This window comes from Mytilus galloprovincialis, chromosome 11 (assembly GCF_965363235.1).
Source record: "Mytilus galloprovincialis chromosome 11, xbMytGall1.hap1.1, whole genome shotgun sequence".
Taxonomy (NCBI): Eukaryota; Metazoa; Mollusca; class Bivalvia; order Mytilida; family Mytilidae; genus Mytilus; species Mytilus galloprovincialis.
Genome location: NC_134848.1, coordinates 71,649,109 through 71,661,802, shown reverse-complemented (window position 1 = coordinate 71,661,802; position 12,694 = coordinate 71,649,109).

Below are 12,694 nucleotides of genomic sequence, written 5' to 3'. Positions count from 1 at the left end.
GCGAATACAGTATTGATTATCTTAAAATCTGCTTTGAACGTCAACATACGTAAGTTTCTTAAGACAATGGTTGACAAAATATTACAGGTACATGGATGACTGCGGAGTGCTTCTATTTGTTTTTAGAGATCATCACTGTCCATGCTCGTAAAATATGTATTTATACAAATTAACAAAAGTTTGAATTTGGTATACAAGTTTGGTTTCCTTCTCTGTAAGGTATGTGGTTGGGTGGGGCTTCTTTATAGATATATGTGACATGTTAAAACTGTGAACACGCTTGTATTTTTAAAATCCAACACCTCGATTTTTCAGAGCGTCCTGCTCTCTACATTCATAAATGCAAAAGAACCTCAAATCTGAAAGTATTGATAGTTATCAAAAGTACCAGGATTATAATTTTATACGCCAGATGCACGTTTCGTCTACATAAGACTCATCAGTGACGCTCAGATCAAAATAGTTCAAAAAGCCAAATAAATACAAAGTTGAATAGCATTGAGGACCCAAAATTCCAAAAAGTTGTGCCAAATACGGCTAAGGTAATCTACTCTTGGGGTAAGAATGATAGATTCGAAGGTGACTTGTCATATTGCAATGGTTCTACCAACATAATTCTTATTGTATCAACATGATGGTAGACAACAATTTAAGTGGTTTTGCCATTGATAATGTATCATTAGAATCTAACGAAACATGGCGTGTTGATGAACTTGAGAAAACGTAAAGTTATCCTTCACGCTCGGTTTATTTCTAAATAAAGATAATAAACTATATCTTTTGTAGTTTTAGTCCTTGTGCACTATCCAGCTTTATTATACCGTGCCAAATGGTTAGGATATTTCAATAATGAATAATAAATAGATTTGTTGAGCTAAAAAAAGTAAAATCACAAAAATACTGAACTCAGAGGAAAATCAATTCGGAAAGTCCATAATCACATTGCAAAATCAAATAACAAAACGCATCAAAAACGAATGGACAAGAACTGTCATATTCCTGACTTGGTACAGGCATTTTCAAATGTAGAAAATGGTGGATTGAACCTGGTTTTATAGCTAGCTAAACCTCTCACTTGTATGACAGTCGCATCAAATTCCATTATATAGTCACCGATGCGTGAACAAACACCAAAATCAAATATAAAAAAGTCCAAACAGCTTGTTATTTGCCTTGTAATTCTATGAGTGGCGATATATATAGTCAATAAAACAAAAACGTAAATCTCTTGAGTAATAAGCATTTATTGTAAAAACTTTCAACTTCCAATTTAACTTGATTTGAACATAGATTGTAGATGTTCGAAATCCTCTAGAGTTTAGCTAATTGAAAACGGAATTACGGTTTTGTTAGTTTGGAATAATTTATTTCACTTGGGTACAATTATTATCCATTCTTTGTTTTAATCACTCTTTTGAAGGGAAACTTTGATTATTTATTAACTTTGTAATTATAATTATTGATTAAAACACCACTGATCATTCCTCTTCTAACTTTTAGCTATTATTATTTCCTATTTTTAAACTGTTTCCGTATCATATATATTGCGCCAGAGTGTTAATGACTGTATGAATGAATGGTTATTTGTCATCCAGTGGCTAATATTACAAATATATCGGGAGAAAAGCTTTTTTATTATAGAGAAATATAAGCATGCTTTACACTAAACCAACACGCAATGCATACACATTATAAGTGATAGTCTACCTTATCATGACAACCGCACATATAATTTTGGAATCCTAGATACCGAGTGAACCAGTTTTTCTTTTACATTTGTACTCTTTTATGCTACTGCGGAAACGTAACTCTTTTTGACATATTTTTTAAATTTACTAACGTCAAGCCAAACTCATTAATGGCTAAACAAAATAGGCGGAGAGGTAAACAAAAAAGCTTTCTAGGCCCCTGTAACCCAATGGCACCTCTTGGTTTTGCAAGCTATTATACTAATCACTCGTTTAGCCTTTCCATTTTGCAACCTTGATTCTTGTATGTTTTTTACTCTGTTATTCTCTGTATTGGTGTGAAAGTTTACCTTAACACTCCCAAACAGAATAAAAAAAATAATAAGGGGGAAAAATACCAGACACGACATGACCAAAGGAAAAAAAAACAACAAAAAAAAAAACCAACTCACCACATGAAACTACAGAAAACAACATTTTCATTAAAACATCCAGATATAACGGGTGTGAATTCAATCGACTCTATAGAGTATGAAAATGAAAATAGTTCCTGCTTCACTTATAAAACTGACTGCGATTCGTCTGTACAGTTTTTTCAGCATACTCGTTTAGGTAAATAATTATGTTTCTTGCAACTTTCAAGATAACGTCATTTGTTAGTCATAGTGCATGTAGTAGCATTTCTAAAGTCCGCCTCCGGCTGCGAGATTTTTCCGATGTATTTTAAGACCCATTGATAGCGGGTTGTTGTCTCTTTGACACATTGTCAATTTCCATTCTCAGTTTTATAAGTAATGACAATATTAATATTGTTAGGTTGATGAAAATATAATGTTATATGGATCCTGTGTGTCCGTATAAACCTATGCTATTTAAGGAAAAATGGTACGTCTGCAAAATATTTTATATCAATTGTATTCATTTTCTGGAATGAAACGTGTTTCTCAAGATCAAGTTTGCATGCACCTAATATTCCCAATGGATTTTCTGTTCTTGCGATGTCGAGCATGACAAATAAAAGAAGCCTTTCAGTTGTTAAAATTAAATCTTAATGCTGTAAAAACAGAAACCTCTCTAATCGATAACAATAAACTGTTTGTTTGGAATATACAAACACTCCTTTGTCATATTTTCTTGTAATTAAAACTTAAAACGCTCGTGTTCGTATGCATCACTAAATCTCCTTTCTTATTGTTAACAGATGATACATTGTTTTTTAATAAAAAAAAATAACTTTGAAGTTATATATGCAAGAAATGAAATTATGTAATGACTTATATTTTACAAAGGAAGTTAATCATACATGTATTAAATAACGACGAACACAATGCTATAAATCTCCACTTACATAATATGAAATATTTGATATGATCTTGGAATGTGGTTTAAATTATACAACTCTCTTTAAAATACAATCGATCACAAAGAGAAATAATGAAGTAGGGTTAATTCAAATCATAACATTTCACTTTTCTAAAATCCGAATTATGACCGTTGAATATTCTACACTTATGAACTGGTAATAAGGGTAAGAGCAAATTTGTTGCTACTAAGATAGTACGTATATATAGTGCTCGAGTTGAGTCGGAAGACAATAGATGGTATTGAAAGGACAACTTCCTTGCTATATGTTCCCCATAGACAGTCATTAAAAAGTAAAATCACAAAAATACTGAACTCAGAGGAAAATCAATTCGGAAAGTCCATGATCACATGACAAAATCAAATATCAAAACGCATAAAAAACGAATGGACAAGAACTGTCATATTCCTGACTTTTTCAAATGTAGAAAATGGTGGATTGAACCTGGTTTTATAGCTAGCTAAACCTCTCACTTGTATGACAGTCGTATCACATTCCATTATATGGTGAGACGAAGAACAGCAATAAAAGCGCTGTTTCTTTTGCTATTTGTGTTTTGATGTGCACATACATATTTTGTATATGGATGGATACACCATATAATTAATTGGCTATTAAAAATTTTACATACATCACCTGACGAAAATATACACATGTACACGATGTATATGCATGTTCCTAGGCACAAGCCTGTAGTTCACAGGTTGTTGTTGCTGCATTTATTTCATATATTTTGTTTGTGAATTGTATAGTAGATTTAGCTAATTGATTTTCTCGATTGATTTTTTTTCACATTTTTCATGTCGGGGCCTTCAGTAGCTGAATAGACGGCATGCTCGTCTCATTGTTGACGCCGTACCATGACGTATTATTGATGATATCCACATCTTTGGGATTCTGATGTGGATAGTGTCTCATAGGCAATCATACTACATCTCCCTACTTTTCAATAATGTTTGTCATATCCTTATTTTATATAGATATACATGATGACTGAAAAGACATTTGTGTCCTTGTGTTATTTGTACATTATTGATTTCAGTGTTTAACATGAGCATGCGCCTAAGTCGAATCAACCCGAATAACAAGTTAAAAGACGTCAATTTTGCTCCTAGAAAAATAGGTATTTATATATACAAAAAGTTCTGATAAAATGATTTCAGAACTATTGCCGCTGTATAGTCGATGTTTTCTATTGAGTTTAATATTAAATAACAGTGAAAAGAGTATCATGACATTTTACGTATACTGTAAGAGTACTCCCAGCTTACACAACATTCAATAACATGCTGTTTTTTAATATTGTATAACGTCTAGACGTAATATATTTATTAAACATCTAACGAATAGCTAACCACTTAAAGTACTAGCAATGTAAAGACATTGAATATATATTGTGGAAGTCTTTATTCGTTAATCAGTCCCTTATGTTCATAAGAAAATACCCCTTATGTGCTCATTAGTACGATATTTAGTGGTTGCCTGTGTTATATAAAACGACGTATATTGTATTCTTGACAGATAATTATAGCATATAGACTGATTTGACGCCGAATATTGGAAGACGTCAGTTGTATCACGGTAATGGATATTGATATATTATCTTGAAGTTTTTCCGTCAAACTTCAAAGTTCTACAGTGTAAGACAACCATTAGGCCAATCTTCAAACACGTTTAGCTTCATGGAAATTTCAATATAATGTGTAGTGCAATTAAGTCAATCAAATAAAACGGAACCAACTGTATTTCACAATAAGTTATGTGCATTTTGATTATTAGTGTCGTTTCATTGCATTGATTATTAAGTTAAGTATTTTTGTGATTTTACTTTTTAGTGTGTAAATTTTGAGATTTTGATTTTGACAGTTTATTAGAGACTTTCTATTGAGTTTTCCTTGAAATGCGGTATTCTTTTAATTATCGACTTTTTAAACCAATGAATTTGATAGAAATGTGGAATAGTTTATGTCAATAACCTGGTTGTATTGTCAAACACGAACATGGACAAGAGTTATACATGAATAAGGGTTATTCCTTAGTTTTAAAATCTTTCCGTAGTTTTTCAAAAGAAATATTCATAGAAAAATATCCGGATTTCCATGCTAGTACTCCGGTATTGTATCACTTTAGCAACAATCATGGTAAAAGCAGCGTTATCGAACAGTATCAAACTCTGTAACAGTTATATTCCTTCAAAGCAATTTCATTTAGGGCATTGAAATCTTTGTATGAATTTTTCAGTTTTTCCAGTTTTACGTTCAAATTGATTGCTAAATTGTAATTGCTCCATTTTCCTGTATCAAAATATGTGTATTCTATTAGTAAATTAAAAGATGAAACTTTCTAGATGTTATGATATTTGTAAAGAATCGGTGTATATGTATTTAAAAAAAGACTTCATTTCTTCATTGGAAAATTATCAAATTCAAAATAGAATGTTAACATTGACAATATTTCACTACCAATGTGATTTATTTTCAAAATTTCTAATGAATGGAAGATTATCGTATTTTAGTGATTAGTAAATTTCATGTTGGCGAACAATGAACCCTAATGAATCAAGTCTTTTCTTTGGCAGAAATTGCCGAACTTTTCATTTTGTGTTTACTTCTCATTTTATAAAACCATTAAACAAAAATAGCAGTATGAAAATGTAGAACAGCAGATTACATCCCAGCTCCTTTGTTCTAACAGGGGTGATCTGAGCCGGATCACCCCTACCAGATCACTCCAGTTTGAGTTTCGTTGTTATGCATGCTTTCCTTTGTTCTGTAATATTTTGGCGGGAATGTCAATTCCACTATAAAACTTATAATTAAATATACAATTATACGGAAAAGACTATCTGTCAAAATTCACGTAGAAAAAATCCAGTGTATATGCTGGGATTTGAACTCAACACCTTTAGCATATCAAGCCACGACACAACCACTACACCAAGACGACTGGATACGAACTTTCAGTAATTTAACATACTTAAAAAAAGCAAGATATTTTTTATAAGTGGGGCGTGTTGGCAGACCTTTATTCAGTGGGGTTTAAACTCTTCTCGTTAATTAGTGATTGTCAGTGATTGTTCAGTTTGATTTTACACTTTTTCAAAAGTGGGGCAATTTTTGTCATAAAGTGGCGATATAGGTTGGGCCGATTGGCCAGTGGGGCGAGTTGACATTGTTTAATATCTACTCATCGTGTTCGGGGGTCAAAAAGGGTATAAATCATATAGTAATATATAAAGGATATTATAATGGTTGTGTGGCGTTCTAAACTAGATTTTATGAATTGTAAATGGTTTTTCGTCTAATCTAAAACAGCTGGGATGTAAAATAGTTATCCCACTCCGGCCATCGGGGTGATCTTACACTGACACACCGCGTCATCGTGGGATAACTATTAATTATTATGTTTTGCTGTAATACCACTCTCTTAGTTTAATCGAATTTTTTTTAGGCAGTTGGTTTTCTCCTTTAAATGATTTCAGTTGTAGTCATCATGGTCATGCTGGCTCCTTTTGAATCTCACTACAGTAATATTACAATCTGGTTAAAAACCATATCCTATGTCCACGTTTAACTTAAAAGGATCTGATATCGCTCCGTTTTATCTTAAAGATCTCTCAAAATCTCTGGTTTTGTTGGATTATAATCTTCAATAAATTGACAGTTCGAGTTCATTGACTTACATTAGTGCTACAATAGAAGGAAAAAACAATGGTGTTGTCAGGATCTTTAAAGCAAAGCTTGAACCCACAGGGTATGTATTATAAGTATATTGCTACAGTTATGACCAGTTCTGAATTCTCTTCAAAACCAACGGAAACTGCCACGAAAAATATTCTAGAAAAGATTCGGAGAACATTTCTATCTTATTTTAAGTAGTTATACCCAAAAACTAATTGATTCTGACAGTTCTACCATAGAACTATTTCTAATAGTCATACTAAAGAACTGACTTTGACATGTCTACCCCTAAACTGATTTTTACAAATTAGACAGTTATAGGATGGAACGTATTTAACATAAGTTCTATGACAGATTATTTTTAAATAGAGGCAAGAACTGACCTCAACTGTTTAGTGTAAAAATAAGTATAGTAAAGGTAATACAGTGATCGGTAGTTGTTTATATCCTCAAAATTTATTCAAAGTGTGAACGTTGTCGTATTAACAATCATACTGCACCTACCTATCTTCACATGCAAGAACTTATCAAGTAAAATGTGCTAATTAATGTCATCATTATAAGTGCTTAATATGTGTTATATTTTATCATACTCTGTTGTACTGTTATATGGGTTTACTTACTTATATGATTGTTTGACTAATTGTTCAAATGTAATTATATTTTACTGATCGATGTAATTGAATATTTTCTATAAGTTGTATTACTTACGAATAAAAGATTATTATTAACGATTTGAAAATTATTACTAAGTTGTATTGCTTACGAATAAAAGATTATTATTAACGATTTGAAATTATTACTTTCACTGTGTACAGGCTAAACGTATGACTAACTAGATTGTATAAGCCCTTTACTACTTAATCAGTGGTCTTCAGAGTTACATTTAGAGACGTATAATGCAAACCACAGAAAAATTCCAGAGGGCAACATAAATCGCATGTTAACGTTGTAGGTAAAAGTTCGAACTGGTATCTTTTATCATCGAATAGGAATATCCCATGATCACAATTCTTTGTTGTGATCTTTGAAAATTTGCATTAATAAAATGTTGATGGCTATGAAAAATGTAGAAGACACGGGGTACTTATGTGACTTAGAAGTTTTCTACATTTAACTTTACTGAGTGTACTTTCCGTGAAACAGGTGTGACGTTCAGCTAGTCTCACTTTTGTTCCTGTTTCTAAAGCTTCAACAATTACCACACATAACAACTCGAACAATTACGAACCCCGTGAAATAACTTCATTATAAGATTGTTCTATATTCTTCAAATTACACCATTAAAGACTAACTAGTGGGTAATTACACAGCCAATTTTAAGCTTTTAGATAGCGTAACGACTTTATTGTTAGCTAGAATATTTGATTGTCAATCCTATTTTACATCTTAGACAACGAAACCAAAGGATGATAAATGTGTCGTAGGACCTGGAGCAGGAAAAGAAAAATCAAAACTCGGAACTCCAACTCGGAAGGTTATTAATCAATACGTGTTTTCGTAATACTGCAGCATCAATAAACACCATGCAATTATGTCTTAAAACGTGTTTTCAACATCGTACTTTATTTGGCCTTTTAACTTTTTGGATTCGAGCATCACTGATGAGTCTTTTGTAGACGAAACGCGCGTCTGGCGTATATACAAAATTTAGTACTGGTATCTATGCTGAGTTTATTCACAATGCCGACGCTTTAACTCGGGCAATTACACATCCAGTAAAACAACGTATCAACATGTGTCTACATAATACCACACAATCACAAACCCTAATCAAACAAGAATGTGTCCATAGTACACGGATGCCCCACTCCCACTATCATTTTCTATGTTCAGTGGACCGTGAAATTGGGGTCAAAACTTTAATTTGGAATTAAAATTAGAAAGATCATATCATAGGGAACATGTGTACTAAGTTTCAAGTTGATGTAATTTTAACATCATCAAAAACTACCTTGACCAAAAACTTTAACCTGAACTTTGCACTATCATTTTCTATGTTCAGTGGACCATGAAATTTGGGTCAAAACTATAATTAAAATTAGAAAGATCATATCATGGGGAACATGTGTATAAAGTGTCAAGTTGATTGGACTTCAGCTTCATAAAAAACTACCTCGACCAAAAAATTTAACCGGACGGACGAACGGAGGCACAGACGGACGGACGGAAGAACGGAGGCACAGACCAGAAAACATAATGCCCCTCTACTATTGTAGGTGGGGCATAAAAACATCTCAGGACGTGTCTTCATACTAGTATTGCCACTGCATTAACTCGGACGATTACAAAACCCGTGAAATAACATCTCAAAATGTGTCTCCTTATAATGCCTACTCCTTGATTTGGACAATTACAAACCCCATGAAATGACTTTATTAGTTGTTCTATATACGTCCAATTATACTATTAAAGACAAAGTTAGAACTCTGTGGACCATTACACAGCCACTCTTCTGGATAACATCACGACTTTATGGTTATTCAGGTTAGTTAGACATTTGATTGTCAATCTTATTTTACATCCTCAGACAACGAAAATCACAGGACGATAACTGTGTCGTAGGACATGTAGCAGGAAAAGAAAAATCAACACATGTTTTCATAATACCGCCTCTTTAACTTGGACAGTTACAAACTCCATGAAATTATGTATTAACACGATTCTTCACAAGGCTGACGCTTGAACTCAGACAATGACAAACCCTACGAAATATCGTCTCAACAGGTGCTTTAAATGATGGCGCGCATTAGTTCGGACAATAACGATATAGCAACACGTGTCTTCATAATGCTTGCGCATTGACGAAGACAATTACAAACCCCATAAAATGACTTTATGAGGTTCTATATTCGTCCATTTATACCACTAAAGACAAACTATGTTCATTACTTGGAATCCTGTGGATCATTACAAAGCTAATCTTTAGGATAACGTTACGACTTTATGGTTGGTTAGAACATGGGATTGTCGATCTTATTTTACATCACTAGGAAACCAAAGGACGATAACTGTGTCGTCGCACCGGTAGCAGGAAAAGAATTAACAACACTCGGAACTCCGACTCGGAAGGTTATTTATCAACACGTGCTCTCATCATATATACCGCCGCATTAAATTGGACAGTTACAAACCCCTTGAAATCAACACATGTCTACACGATGCTAACGTTTGAACTCAGACAATTAAAAAACCCATGAAATAACGTCTCAACACGTGTCTTCATTATGACGACGCATTGACTCGGGCAATAACGATATATCAACACGTATCTTTTTAATGCCGCTGCATTTATTCGGACACTTACAAACCTCGTGAAATGACTTCATTAGGTTGTTCTATAATCGTCAAATTATACCATTAAAGACAAACTATGTTCATTAATAAGAACCCCGTGAACCATTACACAGCCAATCTTTAGAATAACGTTACGACTTTATGGTTAGTTAAAACATTTGATTGTCAATCCTATTTTACATCATCTTAATATATTTTATGATACATTGTTAGATCGAACGTTAAAATAGGCAATTTACACTCTGTCAAGTAGAAAGGCTTTTACCCTTATACAATGACAAATATTCTCCAGGCATATGATACATTATTGCATTACTGTGGACTATCAACGTTGGAATTTTCGATTATTTCTTAAGTTTATAGCATGAGTTAACTGTACAACGATCCAGATTCAAACGGACGATATCTAATCAACGAATATATACTTTGCTAAGGTTTTGAAAGCGATTGTAAAGCTATTACAGATTGTTTAACGAAAGTTACCGTAATCTACAAAGCGTGAACACACAATTGTGGAAGAATGATATGACCCGGGGTTGTGCACGATGACATTTGTTGTAAAATATATACACCGTAATTTATGTGGGCATGTTGCATGTGTCTTACATTTTTATATAAGCGTAAAACTATTAAAATGCAACTCGCATAACATTAAATGCTGCTGAGAAAAATACCCACCAGAGACCACAAGCTTACAAAGATAAGGCCTTCAACAATGATCAAAACACATACAGCATATTGAGCAGGTCGTGGATTCAAACTGACAAATGCATGTAAAACTATTCAAACGAAGTAAAACTACCGGTCAAAGTTATTTACAAAACAATAAACTAAAAAAAAAAAAAAATACGAAATACGACAACTAGCTACAACCACTGATTTACATGTTCTGACACGTCCACTGATTAATACTTCTCCTACATTTTTTTCCCCAATAAAGTATCCGAATGAGAAACTCGGTCAAATTGAAAGTGACATAAACACATGATGCACTTAAAACGGATTTGAATTGTTCGTATTTCTTTTTTCAATATCGTAAAATGTTTCAAAACGTCAAACTAACAATGATATATACTATTTCATCACAATTCATTCTAATTACTGCTTCAGAAAATTAGACGGTGAAAGCCATTTTATCTTGAGTAGAATGAAATGAGTGTATTTAATTTTCAAATACATCAATTTTAAACATGTTCTTGTCAATCATGTCAATAGGTTTAATTATTTGTGTTTTTACAATGTAAGTTGTAAATGGAATACCAGTATCTATATTTACTAAGCTTTATTTATTCACTTTTGTGTTCAAAGTGCTGTCACCATGTTGTCACTTGATGAAATCGTCAACAGTTTTCCTCTTATGTTCTTAAAAATCTTTACATAACCCATAAAGATAAAAAGATCGTACTAATTATTCAGCATCATTGACGACATTTTGTTCAACCTTCACAGCTCAAATGTTAGCAATATAAACGCAAGAATTTTAACTTCTTCGTTTGATTGCGTGTAATTGTCGTTTTTCTCGAAAAATTGCTAGTACACACAAAACTTCAAAGAACAGTTGCAGTATATGGGTCATGTCACAATTTTTTTTCCAAAGTCGCGTTTAGCTGTAATTACGTAAATGTAAACTAAGAATAGAAACAAATAATGCAGTGTCGGGTCGTTTTCATTAATGAAAATGTATTGAATGATTTTTTTTTGAAAACAGAATGCACATACATACAAATGTATGGAAAAAAAAATAACCGACGTCGATGCCTATATTTTAAGTTAACATTTATAAAACAAAAATAAATCCACGAGCATCATATCGAATATTTCCATTTCTGAAAGAATTATCAGCCCATAAATCAAGATCCCTAAACTAAATGCAACCAAAATAGGCAATTTATGTTTTTAAAATGACCATCCTAAATATGTCCTCAAGATAGGACCATCCTAGGACCATCTTAAAACTTCTGAATTGGTATCCTAAAGTTAGGACAATTCTTCGGATTTTTCTAAGTTGCGACATGTTTGATAACCCCATTTAGGACTAAGACTGCTTCGATAAAACAAACCCCAGTACTTCTTTTTGATATGGTTGTATCTATAAGTTGACTCATCGAAACAATTTTAATGTTTTCGAAATATTTTCTATCACAGGGAAAGATAACCGAAGCATTATTTAGAAAAAAAAAACTTCATTTTTTATTTTTGAATCCAATGCTCTTCAACTTCGCACTGTATTTTTGCATTTTTAACAATTTTGATCTTAGCGTCACTGATGAATCTTTTGTGAACGAAACACGCGTCTGACGTCCTAAGTTTAATCCCGTTACATAGGATCAGATTATTCCCTATCGAGCACTAGTTTTTTTAAGTTGTCATTTTTGTTATTTTTTTTTGTATAATTGATTGAATTGTTTAGTCAGTTGTTTTGTACTTTTGGCAGCTGGATCCCTGTTATTGTCACATTAACCTATTATGTCTGTTTGGGTTGCTAGCTTATTTATGTCAATATAACGGAACTATAAACAACTGTCATGCAAGATGGAGGTTTAGCCAAACATACAACCATGCTTAGCCTGCAATTACTTTTAGAAATGCCAGTGCCAGTTCAGAAATATGCCAGTTGTTTTCCCCCCACTTATTCCGTTGATTGACAGCATTTGATTTTATCCACT